The 24,855-nt window shown below is 52.1% G+C and overlaps 1 protein-coding gene across 1 annotated transcript in view; it reads left to right on the top strand.

The window, feature by feature from the left end:
- Window positions 1-24,855, top strand: part of LOC137375547 (soluble guanylate cyclase 88E-like) — a 425,917-nt gene that overhangs the window by 65,573 nt on the left and 335,489 nt on the right. The window lies entirely within an intron of this gene.

Raw genomic sequence — 24,855 nt, 5'->3', positions numbered from 1 at the left:
TCCTCTCTCTCTCTCTCTCCACCCTCTCTCTCTCTCTCTCCACCCTCTCTCTCTCTCTCTCTCCACCCTCTCTCTCTCTCTCTCTCCACCCTCTCTCTCTCTCTCTCTCCACCCCTCTCTCTCTCTCCACCTCTCTCTCTCTCTCTCCCACCCTCTCTCTCTCTCTCTCTCCACCCTCTCTCTCTCTCTCTCTCCACCCTCTCTCTCTCTCCACCCTCTCTCTCTCTCTCTCCACCCTCTCTCTCTCTCCAAACCCTCTCTCTCTCTCCACCCTCTGTCTCTCTCCACCCTCTCTCTCTCTCTCTCCACCCTCTCTCTCTCTCTCTCTCCACCCTCTCTCTCTCTCTCTCTCCACCCTCTCTCTCTCTCCACCCTCTCTCTCTCTCTCCACCCTCTCTCTCTCTCTCTCTCCACCCTCTCTCTCTCTCTCTCCACCCTCTCTCTCTCTCTCTCTCCACCTCTCTCTCTCTCTCTCCACCCTCTCTCTCTCTCTCCAAACCCTCTCTCTCTCTCCACCCTTTGTCTCTCTCCACCCTCTCTCTCTCTGTCTCTCCACCCTCTCTCTCTCTCCACCCTCTCTGTCTCTCTCTCTCCACCCTCTCTCTCTCTCTCTCTCTCCACCCTCTCTCTCTCTCTCTCTCTCCACCCTCTCTCTCTCTCTCCACCCTCTCTCTCTCTCTCTCTCTCTCCACCCTCTCTCTCTGTCTCTCTCCACCCTCTCTCTCTCTCTCTCTCCACCCTCTCTCTCTCTCTCTCTCCACCCTCTCTCTCTCTCTCTCTCCACCCTCTCTCTCTCCACCCTCTCTCTCTCTCTCTCCACCCTCTCTCTCTCTCTCTCTCTCCACCCTCTCTCTCCACCCTCTCTCTCTCTCTCCCTTTCCCCCCACTCTCTCCACCCTCTCTCTCTCTCTCCCTTTCCCCCCACTCCCTCCCTTCCCCCCCACTCTCTCTCTTCCCCTCTCTCTCCCGTTCCCCCCTCTCTCTCCCGTTCCCCCCTCTCTCTCCCGTTCCCCCCTCTCTCTCCCGTTCCCCCCTCTCTCTCCCTTCCCCCCTCTCTCTCCCTTCCCCCCTCTCTCTCCCTTCCCCCCCACTCTCTCCCTTCCCCCCACTCTCTCCCTTCCCCCCCCACTCTCTCCCTTCCCCCCCACTCTCTCCCTTCCCCCCCACTCTCTCCCTTCCCCCCCACTCTCTCCCTTCCCCCCCACTCTCTCCCTTCCCCCCCACTCTCTCCCTTCCCCCCCACTCTCTCCCTTCCCCCCACTCTCTCCCTTCCCCTCACTCTCTCCCTTCCCCTCTCTCTCCCGTTCCCCCCTCTCTCTCACGTTCCCCCCTCTCTCTCCCGTTCCCCCCTCTCTCGCCCTTTCCCCCTCTCTCTCTGTCCACCCTCTCTCTCTCTCTGTCCACCCTCTCTCTCTCTCTGTCCACCCCTCTCTCTCTCTGTCCACCCCTCTCTCTCTCTCTCTCTGTCCACCCCTCCTCTCTCACCCCCTCCTCTCTCACCCCCTCCTCCCTCACCCTCACCGCTCCTCCTCACTCCCCCTCTCGCTCCCCCCCTCTCGCTCGCCCCCTCGCTCGCCCCCCCTCGCTCACCCCCCCCTCGCTCACCCCCCCTCGCTCCCCTCTCGCTCCCCCCATCTCGCTCCCCCCCTCGCTCGCCCCCCCTCGCTCCCCCCCTCGCTCACCCCACCTCTCCCCCGCCGCCCACTCCCACCTCTCCCCCCGCCCACTCCCACCTCTCCCCCCGCCCACTCCCACCTCTCCCCCCGCGCACTCCCACCTCCCCCCCCGATCACTCCCACTTCCCCCCCTGACCACTCACCGCTCCCTCCCCACCCACTCCCCCCTCACCCCCCCCACCACTCCCCCCGCCCACTCCCCCCGCCCAATTCCCCCCTCCCCCTACCCCCTTTCCACTCCCACTCCCCCTTCCCACTCCCCCTTCCCACTCCCCCTTCCCACTCCCCCCTCCCCTTCCCACTCCCCCTTCCCACTCCCCCCTCCCCCTTCCCACTCCCCCTTCCCCCTTCCCACTCCCCCTTCCCCCTTCCCACTCCCCCTTCCCCCTTCCCACTCCCCTTCCCACTTCCCACTCCCCCTTCCCACTCCCCCCTCCCCTTCCCACTCCCCCTTCCCACTCCCCCCCTCCCCACTCCCCCCTTCCCACTCCCCCTCCCCCTTCCCACTCCCCCTTCCCACTCCCCCCTCCCCCTTCCCACTCCCCCCTCCCCTTCCCACTCCCCCCTCCCCCTTTCCACTCCCCCCTCCCCCTTTCCACTCCCCCCTCCCCCTTTCCACTCCTCCCAACCCCGTCCACTCCTCCCAACCCCGTCCACTCCCCCCTCCCAACCCCGTCCACTCCCCCTCCCCCTTTCCACTCCCCCTCCCACTCCCCCTCCCCCTTTCCACTCCCCCTCCCCTTTCCACTCCCCCTTTCCACTCCCCCTTTCCACTCCCCCTTTCCACTCCCCCTTTCCACTCCCCACTTCTACCACGCCCACTTTCCACTCCCACACCCCACTCACTCTTCCGCCCCGCCCACTCCCACCTCCGTCCCGCCCACTCCCACCTCCGCCCCTTCCTCTCCCACCTCCGCCCCTTCCTCTCCCACCTCCGCCCCTTCCTCTCCCCTCTCACCCCTGCCCCCGCCCCTCCCCCCGCACTCCTCCGCCCCGCCCACTCCCACACCGCCCTTCCCACTCTCGCCCACTCCCGTCTCCGCCCCGCCCACTCCCACCTCCACCCCTCTGTCTCCCCTCTCCACCCCTCTGTCGCCCCTCACCACCCTCCCCCTCCCCTCCGCACACCTCCACTCCGCCCACTGCCCTCCGCCCACTGCCCTCGCCCATTCCCCTCGCCCACTCCCCTCGCCCACTCCCCACTCCCCTCGTCCACTCTCCCCCACCCTGCCCACTCTCCCCCACCCCGCCCACTCTCCCCAACCCACGCCCTCTCTCCCCCTCCCCCTCCCCCCGCCCTCTCTCCCCTCCCCCTCCCCCTCCCCCTCCCCCTCCTCTCTCCCTCCTCTCCTCCCGTCCCCCTCCCCCTCCCCTCTCTCCCTCTCTTTCTCCCCTCCCCCTCCCCCTCCCCTCCCTCTCTCCCCCTCACCCCGCCCCTCTCTCCCCCTCACCCCGCCCTCTCTCCCCCCTCACCCCGCCCTCTCTCCCCCTCACCCCGCCCTCTCTCCCCCCCTCACCCCGCCATCTCCCCCCCTCACCCCGCCCTCTCTCCCCCTCACCCCGCCCTCTCTCCCCCCTCACCCCGCCCTCTCTCCCCCCTCACCCCGCCCTCTCTCCCCCCCTCACCCGCCCTCTCTCCCCCCCTCACCCCGCCATCTCTCCCCCCTCACCCCGCCCTCTCTCCCCTCTCACCCCGCCCTCTCTCCCCGCCCTCTCTCCCCGCCCTCTCTCCCCCTCCCCCTCACCCCGCCCTCTCCCCCCCTCCCCCCGCCCTCTCTCCCCCTCCCCCTCACCCCGCCCTCTCCCCCTCCCCCTGCCCTCTCTCCCACTCCCCCTGCCCTCTCTCCCACTCCCCCTGCCCTCTCTCCCACTCCCCCTCACCCCGCTCTCCCCACTCCCCCTCACCCCGCTCTCCCCCTCCCCCTCACCCCGCTCTCCCCCTCCCCCTCACCCCGCTCTCCCCCTCCCCCTCACCCCCCTCACCCCGCTTTCCCCCTCCCCCCTCACCCCGCTTTCCCCCTCCCCCTCACCCCGCTTTCCCCCTCCCCCTCACCCCGCTCTCCCCCTCCCCTCACCCCGCTCTCCCCCTCCCCCTCACCCCCGCTCTCCCCCTCCCCCTCACCCCGCTTCCCCCTCCCCCTCCCCCTCACCCCGCTTTCCCCCTCCCCCTCACCCCGCTCTCTCTCCCCCTCCCCCTCACCCCGCTCTCTCTCCCCCCCCTCACCCCGCTCTCTCTCCCCGCTCTCTCTCCCCCCCCTCACCCCGCTCTCTCTCCCCCCCTCACCCCGCTCTCTCTCCCCCCCTCACCCCGCTCTCTCTCCCCCCCCTCACCCGCTCTCTCTCCCCCCCCTCACCCCGCTCTCTCTCCCCCCCACTCACCCCACTCTCTCTCCGCCCCCTCACCCCGCTCTCTCTCCCTCCCCCCTCACCCCGCTCTCTCTCCCTCCCCCTCAGCCGCTCTCTCTCCCCCCCCCTCACCCCGCTCTCTCTCCCCCCCTCACCCCGCTCTCTCTCCCCCCCTCACCCCGCTCTCTCTCCCCCCCGTCACCCCGCTCTCTCTCCCCCCCGTCACCCCGCTCTCTCTCCCCCCCTCACCCCGCTCTCTCTCCCCCCCTCACCCCGCTCTCTCTCCCCCCTCACCCCGCTCTCTCCCTCCCCCTCACCCCGCTCTCTCCCTCCCCCTCACCCCGCTCTCTCCCTCCCCCTCACCCCGCTCTCTCTCTCCCCCCCTTCACCCTGCTCACTCTCCCCCTCACCCTCACCCCGCTCTCCCTCCCCCTCCCCTCACCCTGCTCTCCCTCCCCCTCCCCCTGCTCTCTCTCCCCCTCCCCCTCACCCCGCTCTCTCTCCCCCTCCCCCTCACCCCGCTCTCTCTCCCCCTCACACCGCTCCTCTCACCCCCTCACCCCGCTCTCTCAACCACTCTTGGATAAAAGGACAGGGGGAGGGACGGTCTTGGATAAAGGGACATCCTGTCCCTTTATCCAAGACCGTCCCTCCCCCTGTCACTTTATCCAAGACCGTCCCTCTCACTGTCCCTTTATCCAAGACCGTCCCTCCCCCTGTCCCTTTATCCAAGACCGTCCCTCTCACTGTCCCTTTATCCAAGACCGTCCCTCTCCCTGTCCCTTTATCCAAGACCGTCCCTCTCTCTGTCCCTTTATCCAAGACCGTCCCTCTCCCTGTCCCTTTATCCAAGACCGTCCCTCTCCCTGTCCCTTTATCCAAGACCGTCCCTCTCTCTGTCCCTTTATCCAAGACCGTCCCTCTCTCTGTCCCTTTATCCAAGACCGTCCCTCTCCTGTCCCTTTATCCAAGACCGTCCCTCTCTCTGTCCCTTTATCCAAGACCGTCCCTCTCCCTGTCCCTTTATCCAAGACCGTCCCTCTCCCTGTCCCTTTATCCAAGACCGTCCCTCTCTCTGTCCCTTTATCCAAGACCGTCCCTCTCTCTGTCCCTTTATCCAAGACCGTCCCTCTCCCTGTCCCTTTATCCAAGACCGTCCCTTCCCCTGTCCCTTTATCCAAGACCGTCCCTCTCCCTGTCCCTTTATTCACTACCATCCCTCTCCCTGTCCCTTTATTCACTACCGTCCCTCTCCCTGTCCCTTTATCCAAGACCGTCCCTCTCCCTGCCCCTTTATTCACTACCGTCCCTCCCCCTGTCCCTTTATCCAAGACCGTCCCTCTCCCTGTCCCTTTATCCAAGACCGTCCCTCTCCCTGTCCCTTTATCCAAGACCGTCCCTCTCCCTGTCCCTTTATTCACTACCGTCCCTCCCCCTGTCCCTTTATCCAAGACCGTCCCTCTCCTCTGTCCCTTTATCCACTACCGTCCCTCTCCCTGTCCCTTTATCCACTACCGTCCCTCTCCCTGCCCCTTTATCCACTACCGTCCCTCTCCCTGTCCCTTTATCCACTACCGTCCCTCTCCTGCCCTTTATTCACTACCGTCCCTCCCCTGTCCCTTTATCCAAGACCGTCCCTCTCCCTGTCCCTTTATCCAAGACCGTCCCTCTCCCTGTCCCTTTATCCAAGACCGTCCCTCTCCCTGTCCCTTTATTCACTACCGTCCCTCCCCCTGTCCCTTTATCCAAGACCGTCCCTCTCCCTGCCCCTTTATTCACTACCGTCCTTCTCCCTGTCCCTTTATCCACTACCGTCCCTCTCCCTGTCCCTTTATCCACTACCGTCCCTCTCCCTGCCCCTTTATTCACTACCGTCCCTTCTCCCTGTCCCTTTATCCACTACCGTCCCTCTCCCTGTCCCTTTATCCACTACCGTCCCTCCCCCTGTCCCTTTATCCACTACCGTCCCTCCCCCTGTCCCTTTATCCAAGACCGTCCCTCCCCCTGTCCCTTTATCCACTACCGTCCCTCCCCCTGCCCCTTTATCCACTACCGTCCCTCCCCCTGTCCTTTATCCAAGACCGTCCCTCTCCCTGTCCCTTTATCCACTACCGTCCCTCCCCCTGCCCCTTTATCCACTACCGTCCCTCCCCCTGTCCCTTTATCCACTACCGTCCCTCCCCCTGTCCCTTTATCCAAGACCGTCCCTCTCCCTGTCCCTTTATCCACTACCGTCCCTCTCCCTGTCCCTTTATCCACTACCGTCCCTCTCCCTGCCCCTTTATCCACTACCGTCCCTCCCCCTGTCCCTTTATCCAAGACCGTCCCTCTCCCCTGTCCCTTTATCCACTACCGTCCCTCTCCCTGCCCCTTTATCCACTACCGTCCCTCTCCCTGTCCCTTTATCCAAGACCGTCCCTCTCCCTGTCCCTTTATCCACTACCGTCCCTCTCCCTGTCCCTTTATCCACTACCGTCCCTCTCCCTGTCCCTTTATCAACTACCGTCCCTCTCCCTGCCCCTTTATCCACTACTGTCCCTCTCCCTGTCCCTTTATCCACTACCGTCCCTTTCCCTGTCGCTTTATCCACTACCGTCCCTCCCCCTGTCCCTTTATCCAAGACCGTCCCTCTCCCTGTCCCTTTATCCACTACCGTCCCTCTCCCTGCCCCTTTATCCACTACCGTCCCTCTCCTGTCCCTTTATCCAAGACCGTCCCTCTCCCTGTCCCTTTATCCAAGACCGTCCCTCTCCCTGTCCCTTTATCCACTACCGTCCCTCTCCCTGTCCCTTTATCCACTACTGTCCCTCTCCCTGTCCCTTTATCCACTACCGTCCCTTTCCCTGTCGCTTTATCCACTACCGTCCCTCCCCCTGTCCCTTTATCCAAGACCGTCCCTCTCCCTGTCCCTTTATCCACTACCGTCCCTCTCCCTGCCCCTTTATCCACTACCGTCCCTCCCCCTGTCCCTTTATCTAAGAGCATCCCTCCCAATGTCCCTTTATCTAAGAGCATCCCTCCCACTGTCCCTTTATCCACTACCGTCCCTCTCCCTGTCCCTTTATCCACTACCGTCCCTCCCCCTGTCCCTTTATCCACTACCGTCCCTCTCCCTGTCCCTTTATCCACTACCGTCCCTCTCCCTGTCCCTTTATCCAAGACCGTCCCTCTCCCTGTCCCTTTATCCACTACCGTCCCTCTCCCTGTCCCTTTATCCACTACCGTCCCTCTCCCTGTCCCTTTATCCAAGACCGTCCCTCTCCTGTCCCTTTATCCACTACCGTCCCTCTCCCTGTCCCTTTATCCACTACCGTTCCTCTCCCTGCCCCTTTATTCACTACCGTCCCCCCCCCTGTCCCTTTATCCACTACCGTCCCTCTCCCTGTCCCTTTATCCACTACCGTCCCTCCCCCTGTCCCTTTATCCACTACCGTCCCTCTCCTGTCCCTTTATCCACTACCGTCCCTCTCCCTGTCCTTTATCCACTACCGTCCCTCCCCCTGTCCCTTTATCCACTACCGTCCCTCTCCCTGTCCCTTTATCCACTACCGTCCCTCTCCCTGCCCCTTTATCCACTACCGTCCCTCCTCCTGTCCCTTTATCCAAGACCGTCCCTCTCCCTGTCCCTTTATCCACTACCGTCTCTCTCCCTGTCCCTTTATCCACTACCGTCCCTCTCCCTGCCCCTTTATCCACTACCGTCCCTCTCCCTGCCCCTTTATCCACTACCGTCCCTCTCCCTGTCCCTTTATCCACTACCGTCCCTCTCCCTGCCCCTTTATCCACTACCGTCTCTCTCCCTGTCCCTTTATCCACTACCGTCCCTCTCCCTGCCCCTTTATCCACTACCGTCCCTCTCCCTGTCCCTTTATCCACTACCGTCCCTCTCCCTGTCCCTTTATCCACTACCGTCCCTCTCCCTGCCCCTTTATCCACTACCGTCCCTCCCCCTGTCCCTTTATCCAACAGCATCCCTCTCCCTGCCCCTTTATTCACTACCGTCCCTCTCCCTGTCCCTTTATCCACTACCGTCCCTCTCCCTGTCCCTTTATCCACTACCGTCCCTCTCCCTGCCCCTTTATCCACTACCGTCCCTCTCCCTGCCCCTTTATCCACTACCGTCCCTCTCCCTGTCCCTTTATCTACTACCGTCCCTCCCCCTGTCCCTTTATCCAAGACCGTCCCTCTCCCTGCCCCTTTATCCACTACCGTCCCTCTCCCTGTCCTTTGATCCACTGCCGACCCTCCCCCTGTCCCTTTATCCAAGACCGTCCCTCTCCCTGTCCCTTTATCCAAGACCGTCCCTCTCCCTGTCCCTTTATCCAAGACCGTCCCTCCCCCTGTCCCTTTATCCAAGACCGTCCCTCTCCCTGTCCCTTTATCCACTACCGTCCCTCTCCCTGCCCCTTTATCCACTACCGTCCCTCCCCCTGTCCCTTTATCCAAGACCGTCCCTCTCCCTGCCCCTTTATCCACTACTGTCCCTCTCCCTGTCCCTTTATCCACTACCGTCCCTTTCCCTGTCGCTTTATCCACTACCGTCCCTCCCCCTGTCCCTTTATCCAAGACCGTCCCTCTCCCTGTCCCTTTATCCACTACCGTCCCTCTCCCTGCCCCTTTATCCACTACCGTCCCTCCCCCTGTCCCTTTATCTAAGAGCATCCCTCTCCCTGCCCCTTTATTCACTACCGTCCCTCTCCCTGTCCCTTTATCCACTACCGTCCCTCTCCCTGTCCCTTTATCCAAGACCGTCCCTCTCCCTGCCCCTTTATTCACTACCGTCCCTCCCCCTGTCCCTTTATCCAAGACCGTCCCTCTCCCTGTCCCTTTAACCACTACCGTCCCTCTCCCTGTCCCTTTATCCACTACCGTCCCTCTCCCTGTCCCTTTAACCACTACCGTCCCTCTCCCTGCCCCTTTATCCACTACCGTCCCTCTCCCTGCCCCTTTATTCACTACCGTCCCTCTCCCTGTCCCTTTATCCATGACCGTCCCTCTCCCTGTTCCTTTATCCACTGCCGTCCCTCTCCCTGTCCCTTTATCCACTGCCGTCCCTCTCCCTGCCCCTTTATCCACTACCGTCCCGCTCCCTGTCCCTTTATCCACTACCGTCCCTCCCCCTGTCCCTTTATCCAAGACCGTCCCTCTCCCTGTCCCTTTATCCACTACCGTCCCTCTCCCTGTCCCTTTATCCAATACCGTCCCTCTCTCTGCCCCTTTATCCAAGACCGTCCCTCTCCCTGTCCCTTTATCCATTACCGTCTCTCTCCCTGTCCCTTTATCCACTACCGTCCCTCTCCCTGTCCCTTTATCCACTACCGTCCCTCCCCCTGTCCCTTTATCCAAGACCGTCCCTCTCCCTGTCCCTTTATCCACTACCGTCCCTCTCCCTGCCCCTTTATTCACTACCGTCCCTCTCCCTGTCCCTTTATCCAAGACCGTCCCTCTCCCTGTCCCTTTATCCAAGACCGTCACTCTCCCTGTCCCTTTATCCAAGACCGTCCCTCTCCCTGTCCCTTTATCCAAGACCGTCCCTCTCCCTGCCCCTTTTTTCACTACCGTCCCTCTCCCTGTCCTTTATCCACTACCGTCCCTCTCTCTGTCCCTTTATCCACTACCGTCCCTCTCCCTGCCCCTTTATTCACTACCGTCCCTCTCACTGCCCCTTTATTCACTACCGTCCCTCTCCCTGTTCCTTGAACATTTACACCTTGGGATTATTCCAGGGATCCTCGGTGACGTATCAGGGGGGGGGGGGGGGGGGGAGAAGGGAGGGGTCTCCAGCCACAGCACACCTCTGTATCATCAAGGTGAGCAATACTCTGTTCAGGGGGACTGGCGACTACGTTCGCTACAGGACAGACCCTGAGAGTCAGGCCGAGGGCCATTGGATTTGGAGCCATTGCGGAACTCCCATTGGTTCAAGGTGTGGTAGATTGCATGCATGTGGCCATCAAGGTTCCTTCATAAACAGGAAGGGCTTTCATTTCATGAATGTGATCACAGAAAGCACTTCCTACACGTGTATGCCCACTTGGCAGGAAGCTGCCATGACTCGTACATACTTTGGCAGTCCAGTTGCCACAGTTTATCTCACCCCCTGCTTGCCTTCAGAGGTGGATTCTCAGGGATGAGGGCTAACCCTTGAACACATGGCTTCTGACAACACTGAGGAACTACAGCAATGATGTAGAAGAGGAGTACAATGTCTGCCACAGCTCCACCCGAGTAACCACTGAGCAGGCCATTGGTATGCTAAAGATGAGATTCCGCTACCTCGATAGATCTGGTGGAACCCTGCAGTATGTCCCAGAGAGGGTTGCACCCACCGTTATGATCTGGTGGAACCCTGCAGTATGTCCCAGAGAGGGTTGCATGCACCGTGATGATCTGCCCTGTTCTGCATAACCTAGAACTAGAGGGGAGAGGCCTTGCAAGATGGAGAAATACGAGTGCATGAGAGGTCTCCGATGAAGAGGATACACAAGACCTAGCATGTATGGAAGATCAGAGAACAGTGATGGAGGCCAGACATGGTGAGCAGCATGCAAGGAAGGCAAGGCAGAGACTAATAATGTTACATTTTCACAATCCATGAATTTCAGTTGTTACGACCAGGTGAGGAAGGAGTCTCAGGGTCCCCTTTTGCCCCTTCTCTGGTTTGACCACAAAAGGGTTTGTTCTTTTAATAGCGATTTAGCTCACTGTTCCTCAAATATAATTGCAAATTAACCAGACAGGTTTTCTTGAGTTTAAACAAGAAAGATGTAAGTTTATTAACCTTATCACTCTAAACTGGTTAAAATTACTAAAATACGTGACACTCCATGCTCACATTCATACGAGAGGTACAAACACACACATAGATACAGAGGGGAAGAAAAGAGTTAGGAGTTTGAAGTAGAGTCCTTAATAAAAATGGAATTTAATACAGAAATGTAGTCCTAGTGTTCTTAGCTGAAATTGAAGTCTTAAATTCCTCACTGGGCCACGTGCACAATTTGGGCTTACTTCTCTGGTTCTGGAAGGCTTTATCTGTCCTCTTTTGTTGAGTGAGAATCTGTAGATTTGGGGTTTAGCTGCAGCCAAGGCTCCCTGGGAATTTGTTGGAGAGGGAGAGAGAGGGAGGTGCTTTCTTCCTTAGAGTTCAGTTACTGTCTGCTTCAGAGGCACAATTCACAAACTCAGTTACACAGGTAGTCATATCATGTGACCACCTCTTTGTTTGAAAGAGAAGTTTCTGGAATGATCTTTGAAATTCAAAGTTCTTCAGACATATTTGGTGGGAGGTGGGGTAGATTTGGCTCTTTCAAAGTCGATGGGTGCCGATGGCTTTTTACGACCAACATTGGCAAAGCCATTCTAGGTAATTGAATCAGAGCGCACCCCTATTGTCCTGGCTAGTCTGGATAATCCCAGCTGGCCTTTGGCATCTCATATAAATTGTGTGTGGCCATCTTTATTACAAATAACTTTAGCTTTTTTTTAATGTCCAGTGAAAGTCTCAGGCAAAGTTCCATACAACAAAATTAATATTTTTCATTTGGCATGTGGGATTTCCATCACAATCAATATGTATACCGTCAAAACCCAGCATCATGCCTGTAGTCTCAAGGTTTCTGCCTCTACTAGCTGTCTCTCCTACATGAAGGAGACCAACAAATTGAGCCAGGCCCATGTGGCATTATTTGTGCAATGTAACATCATCCTTGTTAGCATATTAATGATGTCAGTGGTCACATTGGCCATGTTGTAAGGTTATGATGGGATTGCAGGAGCTACAATTGTGGGATGTGGTTTTAAAACAATGAAGGCTGATGATTGGCATGAAAGAACATTTAATTAAAAGTAAATATGATGTATCTGTCTCACCCATGAATACCCATATTTATCAAGGTGTCTTTTGAATACATTTGCAGGTGCTTCTGCACAGTGTAACCCCTGCACTAGCAGCTGTGCTGGAGGCAGGCTGATGATCAGGACACCCCTTGGCCTGTGATGACTTCAGTGGTCGTCCACTGGGTGCCTGAGGCCTGAAGGGCCCCGAATGCCTGCACTGATGTAGGACTGTCCTCAAGCGTCATTGCTGCTTGAGTTGGACTCACGAGTGGAGGGGCTGAGGAGCTGGTGTCCACACTTGAATCACCTTGCAGGAAATCCCCAGATGTGGAGTGCAGCCTCTCCTCCAACCTCTCAAGGCTTGTTAGAACCTCACTGCTCCCTGGAGAAGGACCAGGAACAGGAATACTCTATGCTCCTGGTCCTTCTCTCGGCCTACCACTGCTGAATTGAAGTTATTGCCAAGGTGAGGATTTGCAGGTCATGGTGCATCTGTGGAATGTGGTTCTCCATGAGGGTCACCAACCTCTCCATGGATGAATCCATGTGTTCACACGCCTGGGACATGGCACTAATGACGACATGGATGGACTCCCCCACTGTCTGCTCAAAGCTGTGCATAGCATTTCTGCCAGATGTTGCCTTACTTCTTCCTGCAGCATGCCCTGTGCTGTCAACAGCATAGGTTCATTAGCCTAGGGCTCAGCATGGGCCTGGACACAGACAGTCCTCCATTTGTCAGAGGCCTGGGCTGTCTCAGCCAGCTGCCTGAGTGCATGTGTGGTGCTTGTGACCCTGATTCTAATGCCAATCGGTTACTCATTGAGGTGAGCGTGGAGGGAGGCACTGGTGGGCGGTGCAGGAGAGTAATGGGACTGTGCATCCTCTGACTGCTCCTGCTCAGGAGGTTGTTGTCATTCGATCAATGTCTTAATTCATTTGTGAGCAACGCCCTGCAAGATGCAATATAAACATGACATTTTGGGTTTAGGGTACACGTGTCCTAATGCTGACAGTACTGCATTTTTAGAGTCAGAGCTGACCAACAACCTACTAATCCTATACTAATCCTACATTAACCCCATATTCCCCACCATTCTCCTACCACCTACCTACACTAGGGGCAATTTACAATGGCCAATTTACCTATCAACCTGCAAGTCTTTGGCTGTGGGAGGAAACCGGAGCACCCAGTGGAAACCCACACGGTCACAGGGAGAACTTGCAAACTCCGCACAGGCAGTACCCAGAACTGAACCCGGGTCGCTGGAGCTGTGAGGCACTTTCTATAAAGTGTAATTTCAGTTCATTCGGTTCTGGTCAATAATCACTCTCCAATTGGAGCCCCCGCGCTTGGTGGGTATTGGGGATATTGAGAATAAATGGGAGGATATTGAGAGGGGGCAGAAGAAGTGAGAGACCTTGGCGTGCATGTCCACAGGTCCCTGAAGGTGGCAGGACAGGTAGATGGAGTGGTGAAGAAGGCATATGGAATGCTTTCCTTTATTGGCCGAGGTATAGAATTCAAAAGCAGGAATGGAATGCTGGAACTGTATAAAACACTGGTTAGGCCACAGGAAACTGTATTGTGTACAGTTGTGGTCACCACATTACAGGTAGGACATAGTTGCTCTGGAGAGAGTACAGAGTACATTAATATATCATTTTTGTGTGTACTTAATTTAACGAAAATAGGGGAATCTGTTATTGTCCAAGTTCTGTTGATGGATGTTAAATGCCTGAGATGGTTCTGGAACTCACTACCTGAAAGGGTAGAACCATAGAACAATTACAGCACAGAAGGAGGCCATTCAGCCTATCATGTCCATGCCGTCTTTAAAAAACTAGCCGTCCAATCTAATCCTACCTTCCAGTCATGCTGCTAACAGCACCTCAGGTACATGCCCAGGTACCTTTAAAAATGAGTTGAGGGTTTCTGCCTCCACCACCGTTCCTGGCAGTGAATTCCAGACACTCAGCACCCTCTGGGTGAAAAGGTTTTTCCTCATGTCCCCTCTAATCCTTCTACCAATCAGCTTATATCTGTGTCTCTTGGTAACTGTCCTTCCTGCTAGGGGAAACAGGTCCTTCCTGTCTACTCTATCTCGGCCCCTCATAATTTTATACACCTCAATTAAGTCACCCCTCAGCCACCTCTGTTCTAAGGAAAACAATCCTAGCCTATCCAGTCTTTCCTCATAGCTGCAACTTTCAAGCCCTGGCAACATTCTTGAAAAATGATACATAATTACACCATCAACCTTCAACAGCACCAGCCATTAACACACTGTATATTCCTTTTTTTAATATAAACCTGTTCAATGAATTACAAAAGCGATCTCAACATTAAAAAAAATTCACATTTTCCAAACTCATCAGAACACAACATGGCCCTCTGAGGAAATGCAGCCATTTCTTTGAACAAGCACCTCTTAGTAAAATAAGCTGACAACTGATGACGTGCATCAACCCATTTTATTTTGGAAATTTCATTTCTTTCCAACATTTCCTTTATACTCACAAGATCAATCCTCAACCTCTTTTCCGTGACACTTTGTCGAATGGACATTGTCTCAGAGAGAATGGTTATCTATGTAGCATTCTAGAGGAACATTTTCCTTTGATTGCCCCTTATATGAGATTTCCTTTAAAATACTCGATAAATACATACCCATATCTATCGCTTCTATCAGTGCAAGTGTCTCAGCAGCTAAGGTGCTTTTAACTGTCTTCTTCATTTTCTTCAATTTCCAGGCTAACGGACAACATTTATCATTTCTTCTCACAAAGATATAACTAACCTGCTGCACTTGAATAACCATCGGGAAGATTAGCGTGTGAGGTGTCACTAAACATGACCAATTTCATCTCTTCTGGGTCACCCAGTGCTGGAAACTTGAGTGTACTTTTGTCTAAGCTTAATTTCTTCAATATCTTCTTTGCTTTCAGCACTTGCCCAACAGTAGCATGTTTCAGCATGGTGCTCAATTCGAATGCATCATAGCAAGCATCCGGCCTAGTTTGTGTGCACAACTAGTTTAATTGCCCAATTAAGCTCCTTAACTGGTCTGCTTCTTCCTTTATTTTTTATTTTATTTAGAGATACAGCACTGAAACAGGCCCTTCGGCCCACCGAGTCTGTGCCGACCAAGAACCACCCATTTATACTAACCCTACAGTAATTCCATGTTCCCTACCACCTACCTACACTAGGGGCAATTTACAATGGCCAATTTACCTATCACCTGCAAGTCTTTGGCTGTGGGAGGAAACCGGAGCACCCGGCGGAAACCCACGCGGTCACAGGGAGAACTTGCAAACTCCGCACAGGCAGTACCCAGAATCGAACCCGGGTCCCTGGAGCTGTGAGGCTGCGGTGCTAACCACTGCGCCACTGTGCTGCCCTATAGTGAGGATCTGGCCCAATTTATTGGGATCCTATTAACATTCTCTAGTCTGCCTAATATTCAACCGAATATATTTAGAAGCCTGACTTCCACTTTTAAATTCCTGTCGAACTTTATCTACCACAAATTTCTCAAATGCCACCAATCCTCCCCTCAGAAAATAATCTACATGCATCAAGAAAATTCCTGCTAGTTTTTCTTCATAGTATCAATAAAACATAGCTGATCTGCTTTTAGCTGAATCTTCTTCTTTGGCCTCCTTGTCTCGAGAGACAATGGGTAAGCGCCTGGAGTGGCTATGAAGGCCAATTCAAGAGTGACAGACTCTTCCACAGGTGCTGCAGATAAAATTGGTTGTCGGGGCTGTTACACAGTTGTCTCTCCCCTTGCGCTTCTGTCTTTTTTCCTGCCAACTGATAAGTCTCTTCGACTCGCCACACTTTAGCCCCGCCTTTATGGCTGTCTGCCAGCTCTGGCGATCGCTGGCAACTGACTCCCACGACTTGTGATCAATGTCACAGGACTTCATGTCGCGTTTGCAGACGTCTTTAAAGCGGAGACATGGACGGCCGGTGGGTCCGATACCAGTGGCGAGCTCGCTGTACAATGTGTCTTTGGGGATCCTGCCATCTTCCATGCGGCTCACATGGCCAAGCCATCTCAAGCGCCGCTGACTCAGTAGTGTGTATAAGCTGGGGATGTTGGCCGCCTCGAGGACTTCTGGAGATACGGTCCTGCCACCTGATGCCAAGGATTCTCCGGAGGCAGCAAAGAAGGAATGAATTGAGACGTCGCTCTTGGCTGACATACGTTGTCCAGGCCTCGCTGCCATAGAGCAAGGTACTGAGGACACAGGCTTGATACACTCGGACTTTTGTGTTCTGTGTCAGTGAGCCATTTTCCCACACACTCTTGGCCAGTCTAGACATAGCAGTGGAAGCCTTTCCCATGTACTTGTTGATTTCTGCATCGAGAGACAGGTTACTGGTGATAGTTGAGCCTAGGTAGGTGAACTCTTGAACCACTTCCAGAGCGTGGTCGCCGATATTGATGGATGGAGCATTTCTGACGTCCTGTTCCATGATGTTCGTTTTTTTGAGGCTGATGGTTAGGCCAAATTCGTTGCAGGCAGCCGCGAACCTGTCGATGAGACTCTGTAGACACTCTTCTGTGTGAGATCTTAATGCAGCATCGTCAGCAAAGAGGAGTTCCCTGATGAGGACTTTCCGTACTCTGGTCTTTGATCTGAGACGGGTAAGGTTGAAAAACCTGCCACCTGATCTTGTGTGGAGGAAAATTCCTTCTTCTGAAGACTTGAACGCATGTGAGAGCAGCAGGGAGAAGAAGATCCCAAACAGTGCAGGTGCGAGAACACAGCCCTGTTTCACACCACTCAGGATAGGAAAGGGGTCTGATGAGGCACCGCTATGCTGAATTGTGCCTTTCATATAGTCATGGAATGAGGTGATGATACTTAGTAGCTTTGGTGGACATCCGATCTTTGCTAGTAGTCTGAAGAGACCACGTCTGCTGACGAGGCCAAAGGCTTTGGTGACATCAATGAAAGCAACATAGAGGGGCATCTGTTCGCGGCATTTCTCCTGTAGCTGGTGAAGGGAGAACAGCATGTCAATGGTGGATCTCTCTGCTCGAAGGCCACACTGTGCCTCAGGGTAGACATGCTCGGCCAGCTTCTGGAGCCTGTTTAAAGCGACTCAAGCGAAGACTTTCCCCACTATGCTGAGCAGGGAGATTCCACGGTAGTTGTTGCAGTCACCGCGGTCACCCTTGTTTTTATAGTGGGTGATGATATTGGCATCGCGCATGTCCTGTGGTACTGCCCCCTCAAATCTAAATCAGGGGACACAATCACTGACCAACACAAGCAAATGGACCGCTGGGTTGAGCACTACCTAGAACTGTACTCTAGGGAAAATGTTGTCACCAAGACCGCCCTCAATGCAGCCCAGTCTCTGCCAGTCATGGATGAGCTGGACGAACAGCCAACAAAATCGGAACTCAGTGATGCCATTGATTCTCTAGCCAGTGGAAAAGCCCCTGGGAAGGACAGCATTACCCCTGAAATAATCAAGAGTACCAAACCTGCTATACTCTCAGCACTCTACGAACTGCTTTGCCTGTGCTGGGACGAGGGGGCAGTACCACAGGACATGCGCGATGCCAATATCATCACCCTCTATCAGAACAAAGGTGACCACGGTGACTGCAACAACTACCGTGGAATCTCCCTGCTCAGCATAGTGGGGAAAGTCTTCGCTCGAGTCGCTTTAAACAGGCTCCAGAAGCTGGCTAAGCGTGTCTACCCTGAGGCACAGTGTGGCTTTCGAGCAGAGAGATCCACCATTGACATGCTGTTCTCCCTTCGCCAGCTCCCGGAGAAATGCCGAGAACAGATGCCTCTCTATATTGCTTTCATTGATCTCACCAAAACCTTTGACCTCATCAGCAGACGTGGTCTCTTCAGACTACTAGAAAAGATCGGATGTCCACCAAAGCTACTAAGTATCATCACCTTATTCCATGACAATATGAAAGGCACAATTCAGCATAGCGGTGTCTCATCAGACCCCTTTCCTATCCTGAGTGGTGTGAAACAGGGCTGTGTTCTCGCACCTACACTGTTTGGGATCTTCTTCTCCCTGCTGCTCTCACTCTCAAGTCTTCAGAAGATGGAATATTCCTCCACACAAGATCTGATGGCAGGCTTTTCAACCTTGCCCGTCTAAGAGCAAAGACCAGAGTACGGAAAGTCCTCATCAGGGAACTCCTCTTTGCTGACGATGCTGCATTGACATCTCACACTGAAGAGTGTCTGCAGAGACTCATCGACAGGACTGTGGCTGCCTGCAACGAATTTGGCCTAACCATCAGCCTCAAGTAAACGAACATCATGGAACAGGACGTCAGAAATGCTCCATCCATCAATATCGGCGACCACGCTCTGGAAGTGCTTCAAGAGTTCACCTACCTACAGTAACCTTTTGATGCAGAAATCAACAAGCGCATGGGAAAGGCTTCCACTGCTATGTCCAGACTGGCCAAGAGAGTGTGGGTATATGGCTCACTGACATGGAACACAAACGTCCGAGTGTATCAAGCCTGTGTCCTCAGTACCTTACTCTACGGCAGCGAGGCCTGGACAACGTATGTCAGCCAAGAGCGATGTCTCAATTCATTCCTTCTTCGCTGCCCCCGGAGAATCCTTGGCATCAGGTGGCAGGACCGTATCTCCAACACAGAAGTCCTCGAGGTGGCCAACATCCCCAGCATATACACCCTACTGTGCCAGCGGCGCTTGAGATGGCTTGGCCATGTGAGCCGCATGGAAGATGGCAGGATCTCCAAGGACGCATTGTACAGCGAGCTCGCCACTGGTACCAGACCCACCGGCCGTCCATGTCTCCGCTTTAAAGACGTCTGCAAATGCGACATGAAGTCCTGTGACATTGATCACAGGTTGTGGGAGTCAGTCGCCAGCGATCACCAGAGCTGGCGGGCAGCCATAAAGGCGGGGCTAAAGTGTGGCGCGTTGAAGAGACTTAGCAGTTGGCAGGTTAAAAAGACAGAAGCGCAAGGAGAGAGCCAACTGTGTAACAGGCCGACAACTAATTTTATCTGCAGCGCCTGTGGAAGAGTCTGTCACTCTAGAATTGGCCTTTATATACATTCCAGACGCTGCTTCACAAACCACTGACTACCTCCAGGCACTTTCCCATTGTCTTTCGAGACAAGGAGGCCAAAGAAGAAGAGTCCCAACTTTCGGTAGTTGACCTTTTGTGATAAATGGCCTTATCTAGATCTTCACTATCGCTTGGTCCACTCTCAGTCAGCCTGTTATCTGTCACAATCTGTTGCTCATAAAGGTCCAACATATGTGCAGGCGAAGTACATGGTGTACCACCAGTATTCATCATTTGTTCAGATTCTGTCAGTGTATAATCAGTACCAATAAGCCGGGAGGGTTGTACTGGAAGGGTCTGGTTGCCATGTTGCAAAATTACCGTTTTGCCATCAGTGCTGTCATGCAGACCCATTTCCTGCCAAGAATGAGGCATATTAATTTTGTCACATGAACATTGATTTTAAACTGTTGCTGGAGTGAGGAAATGACTTGTTAAACAGATCAGCCATGGCTGGGAAAAATGTTTACATGTTTGCTTGGAGGGACAAAGGGGCTGTTCCCTGCTCCAATTTAACCCACAATAGACTTTGAACAGAAAGAAGTCTATTTTCTCCTGGGGTGAGAAGATCTCTCTTGTCTGCTCACATCTTTCTCAAGCCTCTGGACCCACTGAGGACACGTGAACTTCAAGAGAGAAAAGTCTCCTACCTCGAACAAGGTTTAAAAAGAATACTGGACCCCAGTGAAAAACCAGACCTACCTACAATCAAGGACTTTACAGCAAGCTCGAAGAACAGTAACCAAAACCATCTTCAGATATTGCCTCAAACTTTTCCACTTTATTTTTCTGTCTCTATCTGCAAGTGTGTATCGCATACGGATGCTAGTGTGGGGATGTCGTGTATCCGTAGGCGTTAACCGAATTAGTTTAATATAGTCCAACTTTTTTTCTTTAAACCTAAAAACCTGTTTGGCTAGTTTCTTTGCCTTAAAATTAGAAGTTATTGAACAAGGATTCACGAAGGGGGAACTAAAAAAAAAGTATTTAAAAATAAAACCCTGTTACAGTAAAACCAGTTGAGGGAACCCGAGACCCCTTTCTCACCTGGTTGTAAGTGCCTATAACTTTTCCTGGGCCTCTCCTTTCTGCCCTTCTCTTTTGTAACACATCCTATCCCCAGTATCAAAATACTTTTCTGATGGTCTGATCAGATACCTCTAAAGCTCTCCTAATTTATTCTGAAACCTCCACCTTAATACATGCTCTTCTCCCTGCATGCATAAAATTCAAATGTTACACAAAAATTGAACTCTAAAGCTGGGGGTGATCCCACATTACTGAAGGTATTTTGGGATTCATGCCATAAACTAAATAGGGGCTGTAGCTCCCAACCATTTGAAGTGTGTTTTTTGCATGTACTGCCCAGGCCAGAGCAGTTGTCAATTTACAATTTGGTTGGTCGGCTACAATTTTTTGAAGCATTTCGTCAATCACGACATGATTTCTCTCACAAATCCCATTACTAAAAGGACTTTCTGCTGCCGTGTGCATTGCTACAATAGTCATATTTTCACACATACTCCTGAAATCATTGCTAACTAACAATGGAAGAGAATTTGCAAATCAAGCCAGTGCTCCCAGTTCCATTCCTATCCACCTTTCCATTATCTTGTCCACCATTACTTTTTGTCTTCATTATGAATTACCATTGACAGACTAAATCTAGTCGCTATGTCTATAAAGTGTAGAAGATAAATGTTTTTGTCTTTAAGCCATACCTTCAAGTCTATCGCTACGGTTTCATTAAAGTCACTTGCTAATGGGAGACTCGTGATGGCGTTTTCCAGTTTTTTTTTTAAACATATCACATTTTTCACTGAAGTTTAGTGTAGTCATCATCTATTACCCCTGCATCTTGTCATAGATTGAAGATTATGTTAAAAGATGCATGTGCAAACTGTCAATGTAGTTTTGAAATCATTTGCCTTTTCTCCTTTAAATCCCTACCCCCGGTTGCCATTAATACTACTTTAACATCCTGCTTACAGATGTTAGGTCTTACTAAAGGAATTCAGTAATGTCCCGACTGTGTAAACTGTAAATCTACACATTTCCCAAAGACAATCGCCTTATCGTGTACCATGTCCAATTTCTTTGGAGTCTTTTTCATCGACGGTTTACTTAAAGGTATTTCACTGGATTCTACATCCGTACTAATAAAATAGTTTACCCCTGCTATTTTACATGGAATTACCACTCTTTGTAGTGATCTCAACTTGTTATCATTCCCAACCTGAAACAGGTAGAACTGTCATATTCTTTGACCTTACTTTAGTCTTCCTTACTTAAAGAATCTATGTAACACCTTAACCAGACCACTCTGCATACCATGAACATACATCCACTGTCTAGTACTGTGCAATTGAACAAATCTGTGACTAGGACACATTACTGGACTGAAGCTTCCCGTGACCAGTATAATTCCTTCTGATTGATCAGTAGCGTCATCCTCACCTTCCGAACCTTCCACATCACGTGTCATCGCAAAAACAGTTGTTCCTTTTTGGACAATTCAATGCAAAATGCTACTTTGAGTCACATCGGAAACATCTGTTGACTACCCCCTGGTTATTCCTGGGCTTCATTCTTCTGCCATAATTGCCCAATTCCTCCCGTCTGATATAGCTGCCAAAAGGGTCCCTATCCTCATTTGTTTTGAGTGTGTTTCCCCTTTTGTACGGACGTCTGGGCCCCATACTTGAACGGCCTCGAAATGCTGCTAGCATTGTATCCTCCACCTTTGCTGTCACTGCTGAAGAGCCCATCTGTGCCATGAAAGTGGCTGGAAATGAATAGTTTCCCAAAAACTTTTTCAGGGAGTCAGACACCTGATCAAAAAGTGTATCTTTCTCTTTGAATCTAACTCTGGTTAATACCAAGAGCCTATCCATGTTCGATATCCTAGCACAATCCAATAATTTGAAGGCAAGTACTGATCTAGGAACATCCAAGTAGAAATGTAACCCCACAATTTAAAAAGGAAGGAGAGAAAAAAAAACAGGGAACTACAGACCAGTTAGCCTTACATCAGTAATGGGGAAAATGCTAGAGTCTATTATAAAGGATGTGATAGCAGAACACCTGGAAAGCATAAACGGGATTGGACAAAGTCAGCATGGGTTTACAAAAGGGAAATCATGCTTAACAAATCTACTGGAGTTTTTGAGGATGTAACTAGTAGAATAGATAAGGGAGAACCAGTGGATGTGGTACATTCAGATTTTCAGAAAGCTTTTGATAAAGTCCCACATAAGAGGTTAGTGTGCAAAATTAAAGCACATGGGATTGGGGGTAATATACTGGCAGGGATTGAGAATTGGTTGACAGACAGGAAATAGAGTAGGAATAAATGGATCTTTTTCCAGGTGGCAGGCAGTGACTAGTGGAGTACCACAGGGATCATTGCTTGGGGCCCCAGCTATTCACAATATATTAATGACTTGGGTGAGGGAACTAAATGTAACATTTCCGAGTTTGAAGATGACAAAGCTGGGGGTGGTGGTGGGGAAGTGAGCTGTGAGGAGGATGCAAACTGATTTGGACAAGTTGGATGAGTGGGCAAATGCATTGCAGATGCTGTATAACATGGATAAATTTGAGATTATCCACTTGGGTTGTAAAAACAGAAAGGCTGATTATTATCTGAATGGTGACAGATTGGGAAAGGGGAGGTGCAACGAGACCTGGGTGTCCTTGTACACCAGTCACTGAAAGCAAGCAAGCAGTTAGGAAGGCGAATGGTATGTTGGCCTTCATTACAAGAGGATTTGAGTACAGGAGCAAGGATATCTTACTGCAGTTATACAGGGCCTTGGTGAGAGTATTGTGTGCAGTTTTGGTCTCCTTATCATAGGAAGGATATTCTTGCCATGGAGAGAGTGCAAAGAAGATCCACCAGGCTGATTCCTGGTATGGTAGTATTGTCGTATGAGGAGAGATTGAGTCGACTAGGCCTATATTCACCAGAGTTTAGAAGAATGAGAGGGGATCTCATAGAAACCTATAAAATTCTAACAGGACGAGACAGGCTAAATGCAGGGAGGATGTTCCCAATGGCTGGGGTGTCCAGAACCAGGAGTCACAGACTCAGGATACGGGGAATGGCATTTAGAACCGAGATGAGGAGAAATTTCTTCACTCAGAGGGTGGTGAACTTGTGGAATTCTCTACCACAGAAGGCAGTGGAGGTCAAGTCATTAAATACATTCAAGAAAGAGATAGATATATTTCTTAGTGCCAAAGGGATCAAGGGATTATGGGAAAAAATGCAGGAACAGGGTAGTGAATTAGACCATCAGCCATGATCGTTTTTGATTGGTCTATTCCTGCTCCTATTTTGTAGGTTTCAATTAATTGTTGAAACCTTGCATATAGTTAGTTAAACTCCAGAATATATTCTATGGATAAACCATCCATTTTTTGCAATTTATCAATGTCCAACCACACCTCATAGGCACTCAATAAGTCATCTTTCATATAAATTTTATACATAAATTTTAAGAGATTGTCTAAACCTTCCTCATTGTCCAAATGATGAGCCTCTCGCTCCGAGAACACTTTGCCCCTGATCTTGCTTCTGGCGGGACGTGAAAATGCAAGGGCTATTCCTTGCTTCCTCTTTGGTAACAGTGTAACCCTTGTTCATAGATCAACTTCGTTCTTCCATTGATCATAAGGTTCAGCTTCACAAAACAGCGGCGGAAAACCGAATCTCAACACTTTACACTTGGCTTCAGTCATCTTTCTTCAAAACAAAAACTCCAAATATGGCTTTCTCAAAAAATAACTCAAATTCTAATCTCCTGTCTGAAAACAAATCTTAGTCTCCAATCTTCATTTTCAGCAACCATTCAATGCTACCAATGTTCGAGAAATTCCAAGTCTGTTTGTGAAGAAGACACTGAGACTAAGATGCTTTGGTGGCACCTGTTTATTACATACCACAGAGCTTACTACATCACTCTTAACAACACCCAGCCACTGCTGGCTCATTATATAAAGATCTGAGTACAATTAACTTATCAACACCCAACACCTGTTCACCCTATTACCTTCAACGACAAGGTTTTTAACATTCATCAACAGAACTTATTAGACACTAACAAGAGTCTGCAAGCCGCTTTGAACACTGAGATCCACAGCCATGTTGACAGCAATCTGAGCTTGTGTGACAACACCGAGATCATTGGTGGCCTGTGCCTGTGCTGAAACATTGGCCATCAGACACTGCATCATGGCTGGGTCCACAAGTGTGTGAATGGAGTTGGCCATGACTTTCACTCTGGAAAGGATGGGCTCCAAGCCCTGTGCAAATCCCTGTGCAAAGTTGGAGCCAAATGCCTCAATGCTCCTTGGCATTGACAGCAGGTTTTCTGGCAGGTCTGTCAATGCACCAAGGATTTCGTTGTAAATACCCATCTGCCTTCTTCTGAAACCAACCCCATTGAGGTGCTCACCTGATTCATCTGCAGCAGAACCCATGTGCTCTCCACCCTCTGAGGAGCTGGCACCTGTGCCACACTTGTCCCCTGCCCTGGCTGCAGGTCACGTGACCAGAGTCTCTCAAGGTGCAGCTCCCACCTCTAAATTTTCCTCTAAAGTAAGTGCAGTGTCAGTATCCACAGTTTCTGAACTGGTGGCTGCAAGTGTCATGTGGAGTGATGGTGTTCCTTTATCAGTCATCTGCTCCTCTTGGGCATCACTTTCCTGCACTGCTGCCTGGCCAGGTTGCAGTTCCTGGTATCTGAAAAAAGAAAGTCACAAGGGTAGGGTTATTGTGACAGGAGTTGGAGGTGGGAGGGGAAGTGGGATGTGAGAAGGAGAATCAGATCTGAATATACCATCATCTTTGATGATTTCAGCTCTGCCACTAGCCACGGCCTC

Source organism: Heterodontus francisci, chromosome 12, assembly GCF_036365525.1.
Source record: "Heterodontus francisci isolate sHetFra1 chromosome 12, sHetFra1.hap1, whole genome shotgun sequence".
NCBI lineage: Eukaryota > Metazoa > Chordata > Chondrichthyes > Heterodontiformes > Heterodontidae > Heterodontus > Heterodontus francisci.
The sequence above is the reverse complement of the archived record's forward strand: the minus strand, read 5'-3'. Positions and strand labels throughout refer to the sequence as shown.